Here is a 24,030-nt window from a genome sequence, read left to right as displayed (position 1 = left end):
ATCATCGCCGACACAAGTCGTGACATCTTCAATTACATTCTCTGCCACTTTGGATGCTATAATTTCTATCATCCCATTTTGGGTGTCAAGTGAAGTCTAGTTGGAAAACCTGCCCAGTTGAATTAATTTTTTCGACCTCGCCCTCCAGTTTATCATTGAGAATTTGATTGTCGTGCAAACACAGGGACAAAAGCTCCAAGAAGTTTTTGTGGGTTGTTTCCATTACATTTCGTCAACTTTTCTCTTTTTTTCGGAATCGCCCCAAAAATCCAATCCTTGCATTGCGATGAACCCAACCGTTCGGTAAAGATGCCTCAAATAGGCTCTCCACTCCATGACTTCCTCAGTATTATGAGACTAAAACTGTCCGAGAACCGAGGTATTCTTTCTCTTTGATGCGAGGAAATTGATCCACTTTTCCATCAACAGTGTGTATTTTTTGTTATTTCAATGAGCTTTCAACGAGAAACTATTTCTCCGTGTTTTGAACTCAAATTTCTTATATTTGGAAATGGAAAATATGGAACAGATAAAAAATTATAGGATTTTTCACCCTCGTTAAATTTTAGCCTTGGGAACAACCGGAACCAGTCATATTGAAAGTGTCTGGAATATTTCTCATCTATCTGAGGACTGTATGCGAGAACTCTCAACTCAAGACACAGTTTACAGATCAGTCTCCACTCTGGTTCTGGTCTGGATTTCCTTTGGCTATGGCTCCCACCCAGTAAGTATCGGGTCACCTAACTGGGTCATGAAGACCTCGGAGTACTCCTGGTAGCCTTCCCTTGTCTTCAGCTTTGCTTTTTTCACCTCCATGGTCATTGTTGGTAGTCTCAGAGTCCTCAGCAGAGGGAATATATGTCGTACCCATTAAAGTTGAGATTTTAGTGCCGTACCCCGATTCTCAATTCTATTCTGACTCCAAAATATACTAACTCTTATAACTAGTGATTAAAACATCGAGTGTAATTTGGGGATGTTAAAAAATGAAAATCAAAATGGTAATTCTCACAATTTGAATAATGTTTTGGAACATAACAGCTTAGCTGTCATAAAGTTTCATTAGATCATGTTCATTCAAATCTATCATTGGTGAACCTACTTGGGTCTTCTAATAAAATGAAGCACCTGCCTAAACTACCAAAAAAAAAAAATTGGCTCCTTATCAACATACACTTCTGGGCAAAGTTTGTTTCATAATTATATTGTAAAGGCTTAGCTCATGGTAGATACAAGAAAGAGTCTTAGTATTTTACTAAATAAGATTTAATCTGTTTCGGCCTCATCCACAGATCGAATCCAAGTCCCTACCCTGAAATACTTCATACGAAACAACCCAAGTCCTTTTTAATATTACTTTCATGATCCTCCAAAGTGCTTATTGTCTGACTATCTACAAAAAGACAAGATCCGTTACCTCCTACGTTTGTAATATATTCTTCGTTTTCCCAGGTTATTTCCTTATTATTAACAAGTTACAAGTTACAAGTATCAAATTTCGTCTATCCTCTGTAGCTGTCTCCAATTTACAAGTTAAAACTGAAAGTATGACCTGCGGGCAAACTTATACATGTTACATATCAAGCCATGTATAACAAACATGTTATTAACTCCGCTAACACTTTAGATATCTTTCCATTTTCCTTGTACAAATCTAGCAACTTTCGAGAGATTTTATAATATACTACTTGGAATTCATTCAAATATCAGTGTTCATCATTAGCATCAAATAGTATTTAATAAATATGTTATTATTATGGGGTTTTTTTTGTATTTTTATAGCAATTTGATGGAGTTTCACATAATTTATTATGAATTTGTCCATTTTATTTCATATATATATATATATGTCTCAACTGTACGGTTTCAAAGAATGCGTCACTTTTAATTATGACGTCATTGAAGACATTATACAAAATATTTGTGAAGGTGTTTGTTGAACTGTCATAAATATTTTCAAATAACCAGACCGATGAGACGAGTATGTCTTTAAAATTTTGGTTAAAATGATTTTTTCGCTAATAATTCTATTCAAAGTCTACAGTTAGAGGGCATTTACCCGGCATCAAGTTTGAATGTGACATGTATGAAGACAAATAATAATAATCAAATTTAGAGAATTCAAAATGTTATCAAAATCTCAAGTGATCCAAGAAGTTATTGTAAGGTTATACTTGGCCACAGTAAAAACAATTAAACTTTGAAAGGTGAATGTAAGACAAAACGTACAAATTGAATAATCTATAACAACTTTGGAACAAATTCAGATACATTTCTCAATTTTATTTTAGAGGGAGGTTTTGCACTAGCAAGAGCCCAACCTAGTTTCTTTTGATTGTCAAGGTTGTTTAGTATCTCTATCTAATGGATCATTCCACGTCAAGTGGGCACACTTTTTGCAATTTACGACATGATCATCTCCGATTTTGATGATTTTTAGTGAACTGGCTTTTCTATATAAAATAAGAGAGTGTGTGAAATATTAGGGTTCTGTGACTCACCTGGGCTGTTCTAGGCCCGCTCAAAGATGGGACTTATGCGTTGGACCTGTGTTGTTTAGAAGGCCATAATTCCGGTCATAATGGCTTGATTTTTACATAAATTACGTCAAAAGATGCACAAGAACACAAACTTTATCTTATATTCAATTATAATCTTATTTTAATCAAAAATAAAAGTGTGGAGCTCTGGTGCGGCTTTCAAAATTGCCCTCTTTTCAAGCAGCAAATCCGATTTTGTTTTAATTCTCGTGTTTTCAAGCATATACAAAATTAAGAGTGGGATCTTAATGGGATCACTTCCAACCAGAGCATCATGAAGAGTGTATAGAGCTGCTTTTATAGCATATTCGTATTTATTATTGTTCTATATTTGAACTCGTATTATATATAATATATGTACATATTTTCTTTTGATTAATAAAATAAAATTGCAATATAATATATTTGAAAATTTATATATTTTATAAAATATATAAATTTGATTGAGTCAATCATTTTGATTTTAAACTTAAATTATAGAACGGATTCAACTTTTTACTCCTCTGATTCACTATACAAGTGAACTCTTATTGATTGGTCTAATTTGGGAATAAATGAATGAAGTTTTTGTGTACCCTAGATGGTTTTTGCGACACCAAACCTTCCTTTGAAAACAGTCTTTTCTTTTTCATATAATCATTTATTCATATTTTTCATGTATGTGGAGGAGCTACAACTTTATAAATTATGGCGCTGCCTTCTTTATAGTCTGTTTGGATTTTTTTTTTTTTTAATAATTAATAAGAATACTAATGTCTGCAGTTATTAGCATATAATTTTTCTATTTCCATTTACACTCATGCGGATTAAGATAATTTTCAAATTTAATGATATTGATATAACATTATATGATGCAAACAAGTTCAAATAGGGAGCTAAAATTATTTACAGAGGGTTTTTATTGATTATTCTTCGAAACATTTTCTTCCATTTGGTCTATAAGGAGATACTTGGACGATAATAAAATGATTATCTTCCATTTATTAATTAAATCTATAAAAGTTTTTAAAAAATCGCCAATTTGACACAACTACTTTAATTCATAATCAAGTTGGAAATCAAATGTAAAACATCATGGTCTAACAGAACACCGATTGGATTTTGATTTCTTCTAATTCCAATTCCAATGTTAGTAAACAATTGAGCTCTATAACCAATATATATATATTTACTTTTATATATATTAATCTCTTTTATGTTTGTTTTATTATTATTATAATTTTACAATATTCTGCTCGTCTTTTTATGAGCGCGTGGGAGGTTGAGAAATCAAATCATTCATCACACCAGGCGTTGTGTTCCCTGTGTTTATAAAGAAGAAAAATATTCTTAAGATGGACAATCGTGCACTATCTTTACGTTTAGCGGGCCTAGATGAAATAAGAATGAGCACTTTTACTTTTTTTAAATAAAAAAGAGTAAACTTCAATTGTGCGTTGAATTCTTTTAAACAAACCAGATTATAGATCAATTTGACCTTTTGTTTTTGGAGATATTCCTAACAATGTTATATCCATTACAGACTTAGATACAAATATGGCCATATTAAACCTCATCAAATAGTTTAAGTACATAATTAATATTAAAAACATTTTGGATATCTACATTATTTATTGAATAGATATCAACACTATGGTTACCTATATTCAATATAATCTACCAAATAAATTTTAAATTCCAAATATATGTTTAATTATAAATTATATTTAGATTTGTAAATCATACGAACCCTTTGGTATGTTAAAGAAAAAAAAAATATATATTGCCTTGGTAACCTCAAAATTTCCTTTCATGACGTTTATTACACTTTTTTTATTATAAAACTATCAGCAGCCTTTATATAATTCATTCAACGAAAAGTTGAATACACGTCCTTGAAAGGTCCTTCCACAAGATGGCACTTTTGAGAGAACACACATGAAGTTAATTGTATAATTTAATCTATTTAGGGAATTTGGACTTATATTGTCAACAACTGACCAGATTGAAGGAGACGAAAACGGAGACATTTAAGACCTGATGCAATCCCATGCAAATTTTCCTATTCTAAAGAACCAAAACCAAGAAAAACACTTAGTTTTATGAAGTTTGATGATCAACCACTGTTTAGCTCTAATGAAGCCTGAGTATCCACCTTTAATTTTTCCACATAAACTCATGAACTCCACCCTAATTCAGGCAAGTAGGTCACAACGAGTGTATATTCTTCTGGTAGAATGGACACAATTTTTTTTTTTTTTTTGGTAAGCTACGTTGTCTGTGCAAAAAATATTGCCTTTTGGTCTCCTTACACCATAAGAAAAGGATTACAGCTATGAGTTGTTTATGGTACTACAGGATACGAGATGCTACTTCAACAAAGATTTCCTCTACCAAGTTTAAGGCATTAAGAAGACGGTTAAAAGTTTTGGACTTCAATCTTGGTACTTTCGATGACATAATAAATTTGTTGAAGGTAGTTTTAAATTTAATGTATGCCCTTCTTTTAGCCTAATATTTGGACTTGCTGAAGATGTACATAGACAACCTGGTCTAGGAGACGCCCAAATGGGAATGAAAATTTGTCGATAACGTTCAAGTGTCATTTTATTAACTTTTTAATAAAGTATTGAATTAGTAAGTGTTCAGATTTCAATGTACAACCCTGTACGTTGAAAGATTATGATAAATGATCGCACACAAGTGTTCACGAGTCACTTTCATTTTTAACTGGAAAGAATATCTCAAATTATTTGTAAATAATAAAACTTTATTATAAAGTCTATACTTGTGCTTACCAAGATAGAGTTTACAACGTACAGTTTCTTTGAATCAGAAATATAAGCAGCAATGTATCACAATGTAGCTCAAATAAAATACCCCAATATTATTAATTTAATTTATTTCATATTAAAATAATCATCAAACTTTTTGTATTTGTTTAAATAAAACAATGGTTGAATACAAAATGGCTCATATCAATTTAATTACATTTCTAACTTTCTTCAATACTCCCAGACATTGCTTTGCAGTGATGACATCATTATTTTCAGAAAAGAGAATGTATTCTTCCTTTCATGTGGCAAATATTATTTCTAAGATTTAGTACAACATGATTACAATTTGTATGATTTCTGCATTCTAATATACAATCTTCCAATGTCATCGTCTGTTTTGTATTGATTAATGATGATTCTGTATTCTGATTCCAATAAACACAGGGTTCAAAGGAATATAAATAATTTAATCTATTTGTTTTAATAATTAATAACTCATTATTTAAGTCCGCTGACGTTCTCTTATGTAAATCATGTTAGTACTATTGTCATGAATGGCGTATTTATCAATCAATTCACACTCGTTCATTTTATAGTTGAAGGCCAAGCATTTTGTTGAATCCTGACATATGATTGCACACACCATTAGTGTCATAGCTTCATACGTTTGATAAACAGATATGCCCATTGCTCCTGTTTCAAAGTATATCTTAGTAAAACCTGGATTCATTTTTTTATATGCAAGAAAAAGATAACACTAAAGAGACTGAAAAACTCCAAATGAGTTGATATACAATTTGGTGGGGTTTTATAGTCTTGTTAACTTCATGGTTGTCATTACGTTGTGTTGTATATATTGTTAAGCAACAAACTGAATTTGCTGGTTTGTATATTATGGAAAATTAAAAAAAAATTATATGACAACAATATAACAAGGCAACTGTTATTATTTAACCATTTTAACACACAAAGTATTAAAATACATTGTAGGATCCTGGGTGAATTAGGAAACAAGTTTATTAACTATTAATGTTATAATTGATGGTGAGCTCCAGTTGGTGGTTGTAGCTGCAAAGACCCTCTGGATACTCATTTTTAAAGAGACCCAATCCTGGATGACAAAGGCATATTTCCTGTCCATTTTGATCAGTTTTTGTTCGTTCCTTAGTTATTGATGTACACTATAATATTCTGAAAAATAATTAATCCATAATCCTTTGTTTTATATTGGAAGAGTATAAAAGCCAGATATGTAAAAATTATTTAAATCTTCTTGAGTACACAAAAAAAAATTTTATTATATTTTCTTACATATTATGTTCGTAACTCAAAAGATATTAGTGTTCTCCCTTTTTTCAATATCCAAATGTTGACAGAAGTAAGGAGCACTATTTTATACAATACAACTATGTTTGGTATACTAAGTAAATACACTCACTCGAATTTTTCTATCATGTCCTGGGGTTTTTATAGTTTTTAAAAACAGAAGCTCATTATCGTTCATCAAAGTTGCTCACACAAATTTTTCTTTTCACGATGATTCTGACAGTTTGTACATCCTCACCATTACCATTTCTGTATTATCCTTACAAATAGCAAAATTTAGGAAAAAGGATTCAAGGCCCAATTTTTTTTATGATACTTTTTCTGCCTCCTTACACACTCCTTTGCTATTGAATTAAATAAAAACGAGGGGCGACTTCTTCAATTCATTGTAAATATATAATGTTGTGAAGAAATTTGTTTTTTTTACATGGTAATATGCAGCTGATTTTCCCCCTTTCCATGTTTTGTTCATGATTGTTATTATGTTGAAAGACAACCTATACGAAGTATACATATAAGTATAGATACTATTTCTGAAAGAAAAAGTATTTTTTTGGTGTGTTCCTTTTTTTAAATATGAAGTAGCTGTATGTCGATAGCGCCGAATGTGCGTTTATTAACTCGGTTGTCTATAGCTCCATTTTTGTTGACAGCTCTTTTCCCTTTATTAAGGCGGCTTCCCACATCTCTCGTCGTATAAGTGTATATAGAGGATATAAATATGTGTATACATCTATATAAATGATATCGGGAGAATAGTTCATCTCACAAAAATATCATTCATATATATTTGGTAGTCGGAGTAAAAGTAGTTTTAGTATTTTCGTCATTCAAAAGGAATAATAATCTGTCCAGATGTTGGCTCTGTGACGTCACTTACACACTCTATATAATGTCTTAATTTATGGGAAGTACAGAAGTAAATATAAATATTGAATGGATTCTTGAAGTAATACAACCTTCGGTTCTAATGGTCAATGTGTTAATAATTATACATATTGTACATAATTGTAACTTGTATCCTAAATATATATTCAATTCTGGATTAGCAACGTTCAAATTACAAAACATGCAACTTTTCTACCATTTTTATTTTTTCTCTTCACTACTATAAAGCATTGATTGAAATTAACCAATTAGAGTTTCTCTCCTTTTGGAGTAGTGATGTGTCACGAACTAAATTTTGCTGTTAGTGTATTTTCGATTTTCTAAAAAAAAAAAAACACTAGAGGGATTTACTCGTCCTAATACTCATTAATTGCCTGAATACTCCCGATTATATCATTTAAAAAAAAAAAAAAAAGAATCAGCCTACTTTGTACAACAACTCATCAGTCTCCAATGATAATAAAAATATATATATATATATAATTAGCTCTTGTTAAGCGGTAAAAACTTTTCAACATTTATTGAATAATTCTACTCCAGGACATGAAAAAAAAAAAAAAAGAAATTGGAGTGTGCAATCCAATTAGTCGTTCATGTCTTGGAATAGAAAAGGTTAGATATATTTGGTCTTCTTTGAACTGAAGTCACAAATTGTATTGTAATTAAAGGCTAAGCTATTTCCCAGCTATAGCTAAGATCCCATATTTAATTTTTTGTAACATAGAATCCACAAATTTCATTGAATTACATAAATTTTTTTTATTTTTAGCATGGGTATTTTATATGACTTGGTGCCAATGATAAATAGTGATATTTGATTGAAAATAAATATCTAGGTACTAAAAATCCTGTGTAGTGACTAAATTTATACAATTAACTTTGTTTTTTGCATCCTTAAGTCAATTTCCTATCCCAAGCTCTCTTTCTACCTCATCACTCATCCCCAATAAGACTTAAACGATATTTGAATAAAGAAGATCGAAAATGTAGATAGTTTAAACAAGTATTTAAAAACACATAAAAATTCAGTTGTAAAAATATTTATAAATAGTACAATTACTGTTTATCTCGATACTGATGTTTTTTTATTTAATATTAAAAGCTTATGTATGTATATAACACATCGGGATGAAAGTTATAGACATAAAATCAAAACCTTTAAATGATTCATCCTAATGCAGAGGTTTATCGAAGTACTTAAACCACTTGACATACATATGAAAATCTGAATGGTCAATAATCTTAAAATAGAATCAATGTTAATTTTTCTTCCTTAATAGAAAAAATTTATATTTAAGAACGGATCATATCAAAAAGAGGATTAGAGAAGCAATATATATTACCCAATACGATACAATCGTCATTCGCTTCCAGAAATTATTAAAATAAAGGAACTCAAAAGTCTACTCCGGTTCTCATTTTCTTAATCCCTTCAACTCTTTAGTTTTACTTCATTCTGTCAATTATGTTGACAGTTTTTGGTAATTAATATCATACAGAAGGGAAGCAAAAAACTCTTTCGTCAAAAAGAAAGATATAATATAATAAATGATCCAATATTCAGGGCATGAAATAAATTATGAATGTAGAAACATCCTCTCAACTGTCTTAAGAGAGATATAAACAATTATTCCATCCTTAGAAGTAACAAATCGCCATCATTTTTATTCTCCAAAGAGCAATTTGTGACATAGACTGTAATTCATATTCCTCTCAATAATAAGAGAACTCAATTCGACAAAGGCTGGAGCAGAAGTTGAAGTTTAGGGATTCAGGGCATAGAAATTTTGGAAGGCTTTGGGAAAAGAGGACGAAAATAGAGAAACATGATATATGTAGAGTCAATACTTTAGTACATTTGTATTTCACCTTGTCAGTTGAAGTAATCAATAGTCAAAAGAGTACGTAATACAAACCTCAAATGGTTGAAATGAGGATGAGTTCGAAGAGCAGCTTCTCAAACGGATCAGGTTTTTAAATGCACAAGAACTTCAATTTCATTCAAGACCCAGTTTGATCATACAAACTTACAGCTTCTTAAACTACATAGTCATGCAACATACTTTACCAACAGTTGTTTATTTAAGGATTCCTTTAGCTTTATTCGATAAGTTTGCCTTTTGTGGTTGAGGTTTGCTTTTGAAAAACTGTAGTTTATTACTTCTTGATTACTAGATTTACCAAATTTAGATTACTACGTTTTCACTTGAAAATAAGTCATTTCACAAACTCGATTGGAAGATTGACAATTTTTGTATTATTAATGATATAATAAGGATCATCCTTTTTTTTAAATCAAATTTAAAATAGCTTCTTCAAATGAATCCAAAGCTATCTCAAGTTCTTCAGGTAGTTTGATTTTTTCTATGTAAAGCAAAATCCTTTTTTCTATTCCGTTCATTGCGATTTGTCCTTATCTCCAGGAAGTGCCTTTTCATTGCCACGTATGAATTACAACGATTATTTTAATAAAAAAAGGTTGAGCTCTTTCCCATTAAAAAAAGGGGCATATAGCCCTATAATTGTCTGTTTTGGAGGGTTATTTTTAAATCGACTTAACCCATAAACAAGCTATACATTTTTTTAATTTTTAAGAAATTCTCAGGACACACCTAACAGGATATACGAAGAGGATATGACCGGACAAAAGAGGTATGTTGGTAATCCTAAATACTTATCAGTCTCAATAATTAGTCTACTCTAGTAATGAGGGTAAAGGAAATGATTGTATAAGGGATAATTGTCTTAGAAGGAGTAAATTCACCCCTTCCCCCTTCCAGACTTATTTAACTCTGATAAATTTTACACTCTAACAATAATGATTGGATCTTTTACTAATTTTTGTATTCCGAAACAATTTAGAGTAATTTTTAATTATTGGGCGACCAAAATTTTTGGAATATTGTTAGAAGGACATAAATTCTTATATGTGTCAAGAAAAAATGATATACAAAAAAATACTGACGTAGTTTAACGGAAAACACTTTAATTTCTTGTGTCATCAAGAGAATCCTACGATAAAACAAAAACGGATGTAGTCGGTTTTGTTTTTACTCCTGCATCCCTGGTTTTGGAAAGTAAAGAAGTTACCAACCTCCATTCTGCTATCTTTTATTACCTCTCCTGTCTTTTAAATAAGAGTAAATAAAGTGAGCTCATAACAATAAAAATTGAATTGACAAATTTTAACTTTTAAACTAAAATAATCATATAAAAATTAAACTTGACTAGAAAAGATCATTTGGTCCTTATTTCATGATAAGATAACTAATGGGTTGACAAAAAGCTGCACGTATTACAGGATAGCTTATGTAGAATAATAATTTAAAAAATCCCATATACATTTTATTAGGTTGGAAAAATATAATTCTCCCTGTTTTTAAACGACGTATATCTTGTTCATTATTGGTCACTTATGATCATACGATAAGGCATTGTAAAGGTGTGAGTACCACAAACGGTTTTCGATAGAATTGCGTTTGGCCCGTGCACGAAAAACTGTCCTACAGAAAATTTTCCGTGAAAGATTGCCCCGGAGGAAAATTGCCCTTATTTTGTTCAAACTTCATGATAAATAATAACACATTATAACTTATCTTTATTTCTTTTCGATTATAATAAAATTACTGCAGTGCAAAGATTTTTGACTGAAGAGCAAATTTTGACGAATAACTTTTTTTTTTGGGGACAAAAAAATTGCTCTCAACGAATATTGTTAATTTCCAAATCATAAAAAAAAATAAATGACAAATAGTGTAGTCTTATAGACAAATTTGTAAAAAATAATTTCATAGTCAGTACAGTTGTCAGAGGCTTCGTTAACCTATGTTAATTGGTCATTGTTATATATATCTTCATAGCTATAAGTTTAGTGACATATGTATAAATGTTCCGTTTATGTATATGTGTTGTGTATAATAAATTATTAATATGACATTCATTCTGTATTCTCCTCGTGTAGACTAAAGTATATAAACTCTATATCCTCATATATATCATATCCATCATATGGTGCCGTCGATAAACCAGAACCAATCTAAAGAAACATAATGGAAGAACTTAAAAGTAAGAAGTTTGACTTAATAAAATCAAAAGTTAAGGCATACAATGGTCATATCACAAGGAGCATTAATGAACTGAAGCGTTCAAACAGAATGGAATTAGTAGAAATTTCTCATGAAAGGGTCCGTGGAAGATTACACGTCTTAGAGGATATTTTACAATTAATGGAGTTCAAGTCTGAAACAAAGGAGCAACAAGAGGATATCTTGATTTTCATGGAAGAGAGAGATCGCACGGATGAAGACATTATGAAGGAACTCACGAAAAAAATGGAAATCTGCCCTTAAAGGATAGAGCGTGTAAAGTATACGGAAAAATTCCATATAAGGAACTGGAACTATTGAGAGAAAGCATGGATTTAAATGAGCTTATTGAATGGAACCCCAGTTTTGAAGACTACAGGCAACTTGCAGGAGTTGATAGCTACTCTCACGCAAAACAGCTAGCGAATTTAAGATCATTCATTGATATAGAAATGAGGGAGAAATTAAGAGTCTCAATTGGGATTAAAGAAAACACAGTGTTATCCATTTCTGAAATTTTAGAAGAATTGAGGAAATATTTTCGCTCTCAATATAACATCATTCTTGAGAAGGTTAAATTCCATTCCTTATATCAAAAAAGAAGGTCAATAATTCGAGGACTTCTACGTAGAGGTAGCTCGAACTGCAAATCATGCCGAATTAAATGAAAGGTGAGGTAATAAAGACTGTTTCGAAGAAAACATCAAAGTTAAATTAACTTCGGGATGAAGAAACGAGGAAAAAACTTATGGCCATAGAAGAAAAAGAATGTACACTTCAAAAAGTTATTGATAGATGTAGGGCTGACGAAATGTCTAAGAGGGATTACGAAAAATTAAATTTTCTAAAAGTCAACAAGATAACAAGAGGAAAATACAGGGATCAATGCCTTAGTCGAAACAAAAATAGTTTTAGGAAAAATCCTCCTGAAAGAAAAATAATGGATTGTATATTCTGCTCAAGAGACCATATTATAAATGAATGTCCTGCTTGGAAACAGGAATGTAGAAATTGTTAAAGAATTGGTCATTTTAAAGATTCAACGGCCTGTAAAAATGGAATTGCAAGAAACAGAAGAGTCACGGTTAGAAACGTGACCACATTTAGCAATGACACCCGCAATACAAGTTCGATTAAAGTCTCTAGATTGAACATACTTATGCAATTATAGTTATGCAATTCCGGACTCTGATAGTGAGGTATCTATTGCGGATGAAATTTTTTTACAAGAAATTGGAATACCACTTAGACATTTAAATAGACCTTCAGATTCTCGTTCGAATGGAGATACTTTTAATCAACTAGGGTCCATAATTTTAAATGTAGGTTTTAGAAATGAGGAAATTAAAGAAGAGATTATAATTGTGAAAGAAAGATGTTAAATTTCTAATGTCGTGGGTATTGTGTAAAAAATTAAGAATTTTACCAGAAGATTATTCAAGTCAAATTGAGCGAGGTAGATGGAAAAAGGCTAGAGAACCTAGTGCTCGTGGAATCAAGGAAATGAAATAAATTTCCGATGAAGAAATTAAAGCCCTCAGAGACAAGCTTGTGGAGGAGTATCATGATTTATTCATTGATGGAAATCAAAACATTAAGAAAGATGAAACTTTAGTTCTTCAAATAATTATTATTTTAATCCACAATTTGCTGATTTTATTAAGAAGATGGAACAAGAATCAAGATTGCAAATTACTGGATGGGCGGATATATTATGGCTTGATTGCACTAGTCCCTTAATTTTTCCCTTGGATTGTGATGAAGTTTTACAAATTCCTTTTATCTCGAAAAGCATCAAGATAAACTTTTTTGCCCAAATTTTTGCTTGTGTGTTCTTGTGTATATATTTTGTACAGTATAGATCACCCTTCATAGTTTTATATTTTAATATGGGTATGTTTGTATATTGAATTTATAACGATAACTTCAATAAATGATAGATGGTGTTAAAGAAAAGAATATATATTACTTATGACAAATATTTGTTTGTTCTATCCCCCTCCCAAGGGAGTAGCTTCAAGTGTGAGTAATAATAGTGCGATCGAGAGGATTGGTAAGGAATGGGGTGGAATAAATAGTTAGTGCCCCTGAAATATGGTTGAATACCCTTCGCCCTCGGATTGGCTCGGGGGTCCTGTGGGAATCATCCAACACATTCTATGAATCCCTTTTGTAATAAAAAATAGTTCCAAGCCCTCAGGGTCCACGGAGTACTTCGGGGTACCCCTGGATCCTTATGTACCACTGCCTATCATCTTAGGAATTATGATGTGTTATTATTCATTACGAAGTTTGAACAAAATGCGGGTACTTTTCCCGGACAATTTTCCCCTGGCCGCTTTCCTAGTACAATTGGCTGGTTCAATGGGGAATTTACATGCGTCGAGTATGGAGGTCTCAAAGGAAAAATTTGCGATTCTTTACATTTTTACATCCTGAGAGGGAAAAAGTGAACAAAAAAAATTTGTAATGGATACAGGACCCATACTCTTTCGTTTCGTGTTGCACAACAGTGTCTCGAACAATTTCTTTATATATTTTCCCTCAATTCTGGCCTTTACTGTGAAAAAATTGCCCTTTTGAATCTGGTGGTCGAATAGAATTTAAAAATTAAATTAAAAATACTTTTTGGTTCATCATTTATATTGTGTAATCATAATTATAATTAATAAAAAAAGTTAGTTTTTAGTCCTAAAGACATTCATTATACGATTATTTTAATGTATATTTCAATCCTGCAGTTTTTATGACTGTCATTGTTAATAAAAATACTTTTGAAAATTTGTTTGTATAGATTGTTGTAAAGATTCCAGGGTTAATTTCTGTGAATCTAGAGAGTGACACAAAATTGGACGGTTCTGCAGCTTCACCATTCCAAAATCAATACAGTCCCGAAACTCAAGAATAGGATGACCTATAGGGTTACCACAAATCACCTAGTGGCAATATGTACATTTTGTAGATGACACATTTTATTGGGTTAAGAAGTTGCGTGAAAATCAATACTTTTTTGCTAAAACGTCGTATAGGGTCATTTATTGAAATTAGTTATAAAAATATGTAATCACCAATCGTTACAATTAATATATAAAATGGAGACTTAGGCCATGAATTATTTTTTTTTATTTAGGCTGGAGTTTGGTTTGTTTATTAGAAACAACAATATAATTACCTTTTAAAACTTAAAACCAAACCAATATTTAAAATAACCAACGTACAGATATTTAAAATAAATAAAGTATTTTTATATCTAAAATTAGTTTATCATTTAAAATAGACCATCCATAGTCAATAAAACATCCATCCAGAGCTTTTGGTTTCTTGTCAATTGATAACAGTCAATAAATTGTAGACATAAATTTTAGTGTAATAATATTAGCTCTCATTAAGTCCGACGACAAGTAGATATCCCCCTCATATACAATTCCCAAATATTGTCTAAGTTTCATTCTTCCATATTGTGAATAAGGACACTTCAAGAATCAATGAATATGATATCCTCTTTTTCTCCTCACGTAGCTCATTATTATATCCACTCATATTCTCCTATCCAATACAAAATTGTGACGACCTTTCCTCTTTAAACTTTTCTATCATGATTTTCAAATAGTGTTAATTTGGTAACTTTTGAGCAAAAATGATTCAACAGAATGAAAGATTAGGAATTTATATCCAATATATTTAAATAGTATTCAACATACTCAACTTATATTTAATTTCGATCTTTTGCTCACACAACCTCGCATTGATTCAATATTTAATAAGAAAGTTAAATGTTAAATTGAAAAGTCAATTAAAATTGTCCTTTTTTAAGGTTTTTTTAAAAAAAATTGTAAGGAAAAGCTTATTCTTTAATTTCAGCTCTGATATAAAACAGTTAAACCAAAATTAGTATGAAACAAGTATTCTCTTAATTTTACTTAATTTTTATGATTAGACAAAATATTTTTTTAGAATTATGATCAAGATAACATAGTAAACATTTATTGAATCTACTGTATTCATGTTTTATTAAAAGCTTACCTATACATATATTAGTAGGATAAATGATCTTATTTGGAAGTAAATATATTTTCAATTATTGTATATTATAAATTTAACTCAAAAATAAACATGATTGCCTAGTTTTAACTTTTGTATTCAATAAAGCAATGTTTTTATCAATTGATTTTAACTTTTATTTTCATCTGTTTATAGTTTTTACGCGTCGATTTAGCTCTTAATTGTAATTATATCTAACAATATGGTATATATATATATAAAGCATCTAATCACCAAACCTTTAATTCTTGAAGGTTAATGACCATTTATAGAGTTTACGGTATAAATAGCAATAATTAGCAGTGGGTGCTCGAAGACCACAATTTTCTTGCAAAATGTAATTTTTAGATATCCCTCAAATACTTAATTACTAGTTTGAATAATGTTTCAGTGGAAGGTTGATTTGAATTTAATTTTTTCCAGTCTTCTTATGGATTTGCAGGCTCATAAAAAAAAAACCTGGATTTGGCAGCAATACGCGGTACCCTGTTACACCAACGAAATAACATTCTATTTTCTTGGTTCTGTGAATGTGATGTACGTTCCGCCGGTTTCTCGCTGTAAGGGAACTCTTTAGACTATTTTTTATATGGTAATGTTGGATGGGCTTTCAATGAAGGTTCCTTCACTACCAAAATATCTCTGAGAGTGGAAATAAGGAGGGTATTCCACACTTTAACCAGTAGGACGTTCAAGAATGCAGTGGACGTTTCCTGGAACGTTGTGAACGTGTATTCCGTACTAACGGCAATGTTATTGATTGAATGTTAAATTTTATTTTATTATGTTGATTTTTGTGAAAATTTTAATGTAGGCGGTTAAGAAATAAAGTAACACCAGCGTTTTACTTTTTTTTTCTGGACTTGGGAAGTTTGGATGAACCACCCTTTATAATCAAACATTAATACACAATAAAAAAATCGAGCTGGAATGATTTTTTTTCCGATCCTTATTTAAATCTTTATCTATTGGCGTGTACCCAGTTTTATTTATCATAATTTTCAAGTCTTTCTCTTTTTTGCAAGAGGCCTTATGTTCACAATGGATGAAGAAAATGTAGATAAAAATATAAATCTTCCTCTTGTCTTCTCTTAGTGTTCTACGATATGCCCATACCAATTGATGAACCATTACTTGACATGATATATGGAAAACACAATCTTTTCTGTTTTAATCTCTCTCTCATCCCCAGAAGTACACAAAACCGATTCAAAACTGTGTTGATGGTGTGATAAATTGGAAGAATCATTTCACATTCAACAAGAAAATGAGCACTCGTCTCGTCCTTTGTCCTTGCCTGAGTTTGCGGTTCGACTCCATTCTGATTGTCTAAGAAGCTATAAATAGGTGGTGGGTTGTTAAAATGAAATTCAATTTTAGCCCATTTTTCGGACCGCAGGGGGAGGAAGGGGCATTAATGTTATGGGTTTTTTTCGATTTTCCTTTATAAAAAAAGTCATTGAAGTAAAAAAAATATTTGTTATAGTGGCTCAGTGTTGGCTCACAGTGGTTTTTAAGGCTTTGATGATTGAATGCCGAACACTTCAGGCCTTCGCCTCGGATTGCATCCAAAAGGTGTAGGCGACGGGAGTTGACATGCAGGCTTTAGGGGGGCCAAGCGTAAAATAAGAGCTCAAAATAATTCAAACGACTTCTTGAAAAGAGTCTTGTAACGGAGTAGATGGGTTGATTTATATTGCTGGTGTCAAAAGTTGACTCTCTATCTGGACAAAGCTCTTTCCACATACTTTTTTGGTAGATATCTTGACAATTTGGTGTGAAGCGCAAGATCTCTTGCATGAGGCTTCATGGGGTTGAGGAATACTTAGGATATTATCTTTAGCTACCCCAGATCCAGTTTTGCCTTTTTGAGAGAGCCCTTCTTCATATCCAATATCCAACGTTTTGGACTTGCTGACGGCGTAAATAGTGTTCTTGGAGACGTCAAGCTGCTTGCTAGAAGAGGTCAAATGGAAATTCGTCGATCAGGTTCAAGTGTCACTTCTTTGAATTGTGAATAAGTAAGAGATATCTTTTTTTTTTTTTTTTTTTTTTTTGTAACTAATTGTTTATGCTTTAATATATCGAAATATTAATCAATTTCTATCATTTAACCTTAATTAATTATTGAATTCGTTATTTCCAATGGACCACACAGTACACTCTTTTGAAAATCAGATCTGTGCTTTCTTTATTTTCCGTAAACTGAATAAAGCAAAGTTGGGTATATTCACACTGCGTGATATTTTAATTTTTTTGTTGTTCAAAAAAAAAAAAAAAAGAGATCTTTGAGGAATGGCAATTTTATACCAAAATAAGCCAATTTCAATCATCAATATATCTTATTTAATTAAACAAATTTGATGCGATGATTAGTTAATTAAGTAATTATTGTTTGGCAATTTTGTAGAAGCATTAAAGATATTGGTTTCATAGAATAAATCATGTTTCAATTATCCGATTTGAACAAATGTCACTAATTCAGAGTCACTGCATGGCAACGGATCTAATGACACCTGTTTTAATTCCATAACACCATTATCTGTGGATTTATTTGCGTTCAAATACATTTTCAAATTTTATAATAGCATTACTTTAAAAAATAGTTTTGTATATTAGAAATTGGAGCAATTAACTTATTTTTGTAAATTGCACTATTGAAAAAGTAAAGAGCTAGATTGCTATTAGTTTAATTTTATGAAATATTCTATGAAAAACATTTTTGCCAATATTTATTTTTGACAACAAAAGCATATTCCTACTCCAACGCCTAGTGGTGACTTACTATACTTTCAAATAAAACTTTAGAATATTGACTATAATATAAAACCATGTTCATCCAGATATTCCTAATTCTGCAGGTTGATTGCTACTCATCCTAAAAAAAAGGAATCAAGTTGTCAATCATGATTTATATCCTAATGCCAATATTTGGTAATTTAAAATCAATGACAATTATTGATCCATATTTTTCAAAATTATAATCAATAGGCCCTGGGATAGACTGCTACACTTGTTCAGTTGATGGTACATCTACTGATGTTACTATTTAAACATGTAAACCCAATATTAAAAGATGATCCAAGGTCATAGTTGAAGATGGTACATATTTAGGTAAATGAATCACCATCTATTCTTATTGTTTCTCCAAGGCTATTGGCAAGGGATGTCATTTGAAGGGTCAAATACGTGTTATCCATTGTACAGTTGCAATGTGACTGAAACCGGAATGTGCTGTCTTTGCAGTAAAGATGAATGTAATGCACCCTCCAATTTATTTTCCATTACTAGCTTAAAGTTTTTCAGCATCCTTTGGGCTCTTAAGCTAACTCATTAGAGTCATAAATAATAAAAATGATTTTTACAAATATGAACTAACATTATAATTCATTTAAGTACCATAAATTGATATTTAACTTTTCTGATCGAAGAGGGATTTCACGGGACTCTCCGCTCATTACACCATCTACTACCCAAAACCACCGTTAGTTTTATTTTCAGATGACACATATATATACATATTATTTACATTTGTGCTTTATTTTTTTATACTACTTGTTTTTATTTCTTTGCACAGTCACCTTATTTAAAAAATTTTAATAATTTTATTTTGATCCATAACTTTTATTAAGAATGATAACTTTTATATTCTATAAACAATAAATATAATTCGACTTTTATCAGCTTTGTTTATCACCGCTGGTCAAAAAAAAATATGATGTGAGGAGCCATAAAGTACTTTTGTCTCTAGAGAGGCTGGATTTGAGCTACATGCGCTCGTTGGTAAATGTAAAAAAAAGTAAATTCATTGTCACTGTCATTCCAGTACATGATGATTAAGGAATACTATTCTCCATTCCAGGATATTGTGCAAAATACATTTTCTTAATAGTTAAATGTTTTTTTTGTAAAATTTTACTTAATAGGTGAATAGAACAACTTGCAAATTAATCATTCAATGATATCTTTATTTGACGAAACATAAACCACATCCTTGAATTACAAAAGGATTTTATCAGAAATATCTCAGTATTATATTTAATAAAATCATCAGCGAACTATTTATATTGATTAAGAAAGCCTGCAAAATTTTATGTATCTATTATTCAATCCATTGCACATAAAAAATACTTTTAAATAATCCAATACCACAAAATCTCTATGTTAAAAAACTTCATCCATCACTTAAAAAATAAATTTAATTGTTTGGTTGACCGTCAATGTGCAATGAGAATAGTCATCCGTTGGAAAAAGTTAAAAAGCAAGGTGTATTTAAGTTATTTAAAATAATTAGAAAAAAATTTACTCAAGAGATTAATAACTTCTTAATTCATGAACATAAAAAAAAATATATTTTGGATAAAGAAATTGATATCTGGGAAGAAATGAACTTCATTTGGATTTGAAATATACACTTATTTAACGATAACTGTTTGTATTATTGATTAATAATTAATAAATTACAACATGTCTTCTCTTACCCTGTATCATGTCTCTTCCCGGGTGTATCAAGTCTCCTCCTTTGTGTTAATTTCGAAAACACCAATAAGTATTTTTTTTTTGTTTTATTTTTTAAATTACATAATTATTTTATTCTCTGTACATTAATTTCATATATCTATACATTCCAAAAAAACACAAATCAACTTCAATTATGTTATGTATTAAGGTGGAACGTCAAATAGATCGTCACCGATTTATTAATAAATAGGGTGTCGTGAAGGAGTATGTAGAAAAAGGGTATATTCTCGAGATAAGAGCAATTTGGTACTTTAAGATAAAATGATAACGTACATATATAAAAGGATAAAAGTAAGTACATTTATAAAACAAGAAAATCTAAACCCGGGATAATCATCCCACCCATCTAGGGTAAAAAAATATAATACATGATATCAGCCCCCAATTTAGATGACTTTCGGGGGTAAAATTGATCAAGGTGTATTTCCTACACATCATCTTGTCATTTGATACACCATAGAGTTGCTCCCAATGGTTTAACTTGAGTTCCCTAGAGTTCACTAGGTAATAACCCATGTAAAGGACGCGAAAGTAAAAGTTTTGCAAGTGGTTTTTCCCATTCCAACAGTATTGTCCTATACCCAAATAGTAACTCCTCAATTGACAATGATTGATTCTTTCGGAGGATGTTCTTGACGATACTTACGGCTCTCTCAGCCAAACCACTTTACTGAGGGTGATACGGAGGTAACAAAACTAAGGTTAAACCCATTCAGAGAATTTTGTCTTGAACCCCTCACTTGCAAATGGATGGTCATTATCTGTTTGGACTTCCTGTGGAAATCCAATAGGACAAAATCAATGAAATATTTGTCTTAATATTGCTATGGTAGACGTATCACTTATTACTTTCGAGATATTTTCCTAACATGTGAAAGAAATTTTCTATGTATATGTCAATTCTGGCCCATCTTAACTATTGCTAGGTGGTTGAGGTGTAGTTCAACAAAGAAGAGATTTTGAAACGGTAGCAGAACCACAAGCCTCCGTTTCCAGAAAAGAAGGTCATTTCTTAATTAAAACTCATTCTTCTTATGAGTAAACGCCTACTCATACACATTTTTCTAATCTGCAGTTCTGGTAGCTTTAATTGCTTTGAGTTGTTTTTGTTCTTAGGGACATTCCCGAGGATAGGCAACTCTGCTGTTTTTCACTGAGAAAGGGATTGGACCATCAACGTATAAGTGGGATCTTCTTCTGGTATGACATCGTCAACAGGAAGTCTTGAAAGAGCATCAGCCGTAAGATTATGCGTTTGCTTGATGTATTCTGTTGAACAGTCAAACGTAGAGAGTAGCATAGCGTATCGAGACAAACTCGCAGACACCACTCCTGGTAACTCTTTTCCCAGGTTGAAAATGTATACCAAGGGTTTATGATCCGTTCGTATGTTAAAATGATAACCCATCAGATACCATTCCAACATCTTCAGGCCGTACATAATTCCTGTCACTTCCTGTTCAATCGGAGAGTAGTTGAGTTAAGCTGCTGTCAGTTTCTTTGAACCAAAAGCCACCGGACAATCCACTTTCACAATAAGTTGTGAGAGGACAACCCCCAATCCAACAGGTGAGACATCAGCGAAAAGTGTGAGCGGACATAAAGGATCATAATGTGTTAGAACGGGAGTGTTAGCTAAAGATTTTTAATTTTCTGAAAACTAAATTTGCACTTCTCCCACCAAGATAAGTTATAATCCCCTTTTGTAAGTTCATGTTGAGGGGTTGCTTCCATGCAGAGATTAGGGAAGAAGGTTTCATAATATTGCACCATCCTTAGCATATATTTGGCTTTACTACACGAATGAGGAGATGGGAAATTGAGAACGGGGCAGATTAGTTCCAGATACGCAGAGTGACCTTCTTTCGAAATCTTGAACCCCAGGTAAATGAGTTCATTTGCTCCAATGATATATTTCCTTGTTTTGAGCCGTTCCCCAGTCTCTTGAATCCGACGAAATTCTTCCTCCAAAGTTCTAATGTGCTCCTTCATACTCTTCGAGAAGACCAATACATCATCAATATAGATCTTGACACCTTGAATCCTTTGAAGTAACTTCTCCTGTGCTGCTTGCACGATTGCTGCAGAAGATGCCAATCCATAGAATAGTACATTATACCTGAAGAGGCCCAATGGCGTTGATAACGGAAAACTCAGTAAGCTCTCATCAAGTGCATATTGCTCGTAGTAGCTCGTGAAATCCAACTTTGTTAAGAATTTTGCCCCTGCAAGATCTGGAAACACCTCCTCCAGGTGCAGTATAGGATAGAGTTGAGTATTTACCACGGAAGAAATAGTATGAGTGAAGTGAGCAAAAATTCTGACCTTTCACTCTGGCTTCAGTATTGACACAATGGGAGACACCCATTCAGCTGATTCTACACGACTCAATGTTCCCCTAGTGACCATGACCAGAAGCTCTTTATGAAACCGCTTACCCTGGGCTTGTAGTATGGTGCGTTCCCTGATCTAGTGCAGACTTGCACTCTCTTTCCTGCAGCTTCACCATACCAAAATCAATACAGTCCCGAAACCCAAGAATAGGCTGACTCACCTGGTTTCCCACAAATTCCCAATTAACAGTATATTTCCATCAATAGAGACTTTCAGCCGGGCTGTGTCTAAGGTTTTGACTTTATAATCTCCAAACACCACTAAGGAACCAGGATTCTTTTCTAAGCGATCCAATTTTACAAATTTAATAGAAAGTATGTTGACGTTGGCACCCAAATCCAAGAGAAACTTGATTTTTTTTACCATCAACCACAAAATAAGCATAGGCCCTATTTTCAAGACCTTTAGCTACAAGAAAAGTAATGGCCAAAGTTAATTTGACCGCTGATTTACAGCAAACTGCAAAATTTCCCATGACGCCACACTTCGAACATTTTAGGATACTGGCTGGCACTAATTTTTCAACAATACATGCTTACGGTTGCAAAATTATAATTAACAATTACTAGCATTTAGGGACGAAGTTTCCATAGATCTTGCCAATTGAATCACCTTTTGAGAGAGGAAAAACATTTCTCGAAAACTGATCGATGCAAATTAGGACTGAGGTATGTCTTAGAATGGAGCCCAAAATAGTTTCGTCCTCGAAAGATGGGGAGCAAGATTTATCGGTCTCTGAGTTGTGTAAAAAAATCATATATGGGCTCACTTTGGGCTTACTTCATTTCTGATAGCCTATACCTTTCCCAGAGCACAGATTCCTTGGGAGCAAAAGCCTTGGACATGCCTCCGATGAAGGTTTGAAAAACATTCTCCTCCCCCTTCTTGGTAATTTTTAATGTCTTGTACCATTGTTGTACTTCACTTTATTCAATAAAAAAAAACATGTAAGAAAAAAGATGGACAAAATAATCGGGAGTGGAGAGAAGATAAGATCCCCAAGGAAAATCGCAGAACATGTTCGAAATTACAACCAAGTACTCTTCCGATCCAAGGAAAAAATACCAGAAAATATTATCACAGCAAAGGAAGAGAAAGAATTAATCAAAATATTTACTGAGTACGAAGTCCTTACATATACTAGTAAAACCAAACCGAGTAGTCCAACAAGGACTGGAATATATTCCTTATTGGTCTCGGTTTTTATGCTTTTATTCTTATATAGAATATATAAAGAAAATACAATATACATATATTATAAAAGATAAATTATCTTAAATCAATAAGTCAATTTTTTTAGTTTTCATTTGCGCAATTACAGCATTTTCCAATGATTTTTTTTAGATCGCCTCGGTTATAAAGTTGTATCGGAGTTCCAAATAGAAAAAGGGCTACAAATGGATCTGTAAATATGGTTTTAGGCACCAGACAGTGTAAATAAAAGATGAAAGGGATGGTGTAGATTATCGATACAGA

At 31.8% G+C, this 24,030-nt stretch overlaps 1 long non-coding RNA gene across 1 annotated transcript; it reads right to left on the bottom strand.

Annotated features, from left to right (window-relative positions):
* Positions 1–6,228: 6,228 nt before the first annotated feature.
* LOC139906317 (uncharacterized) lies at positions 6,229–6,724 on the bottom strand. Its single transcript, XR_011781756.1, has 2 exons — positions 6,611–6,724; positions 6,229–6,490 (listed from the first exon to the last, which is right to left on the bottom strand). It is a non-coding gene; the product is annotated as an uncharacterized lncRNA (long non-coding RNA).
* Positions 6,725–24,030: the final 17,306 nt, after the last annotated feature.

The sequence above is a fragment of the Lepeophtheirus salmonis genome, chromosome 9 (genome assembly GCF_016086655.4).
Source record: "Lepeophtheirus salmonis chromosome 9, UVic_Lsal_1.4, whole genome shotgun sequence".
Classification (NCBI taxonomy): domain Eukaryota; kingdom Metazoa; phylum Arthropoda; class Copepoda; order Siphonostomatoida; family Caligidae; genus Lepeophtheirus; species Lepeophtheirus salmonis.
Note: the sequence above shows the minus strand (reverse complement) of the source record. Positions and strands in the feature narration are given on the sequence as shown.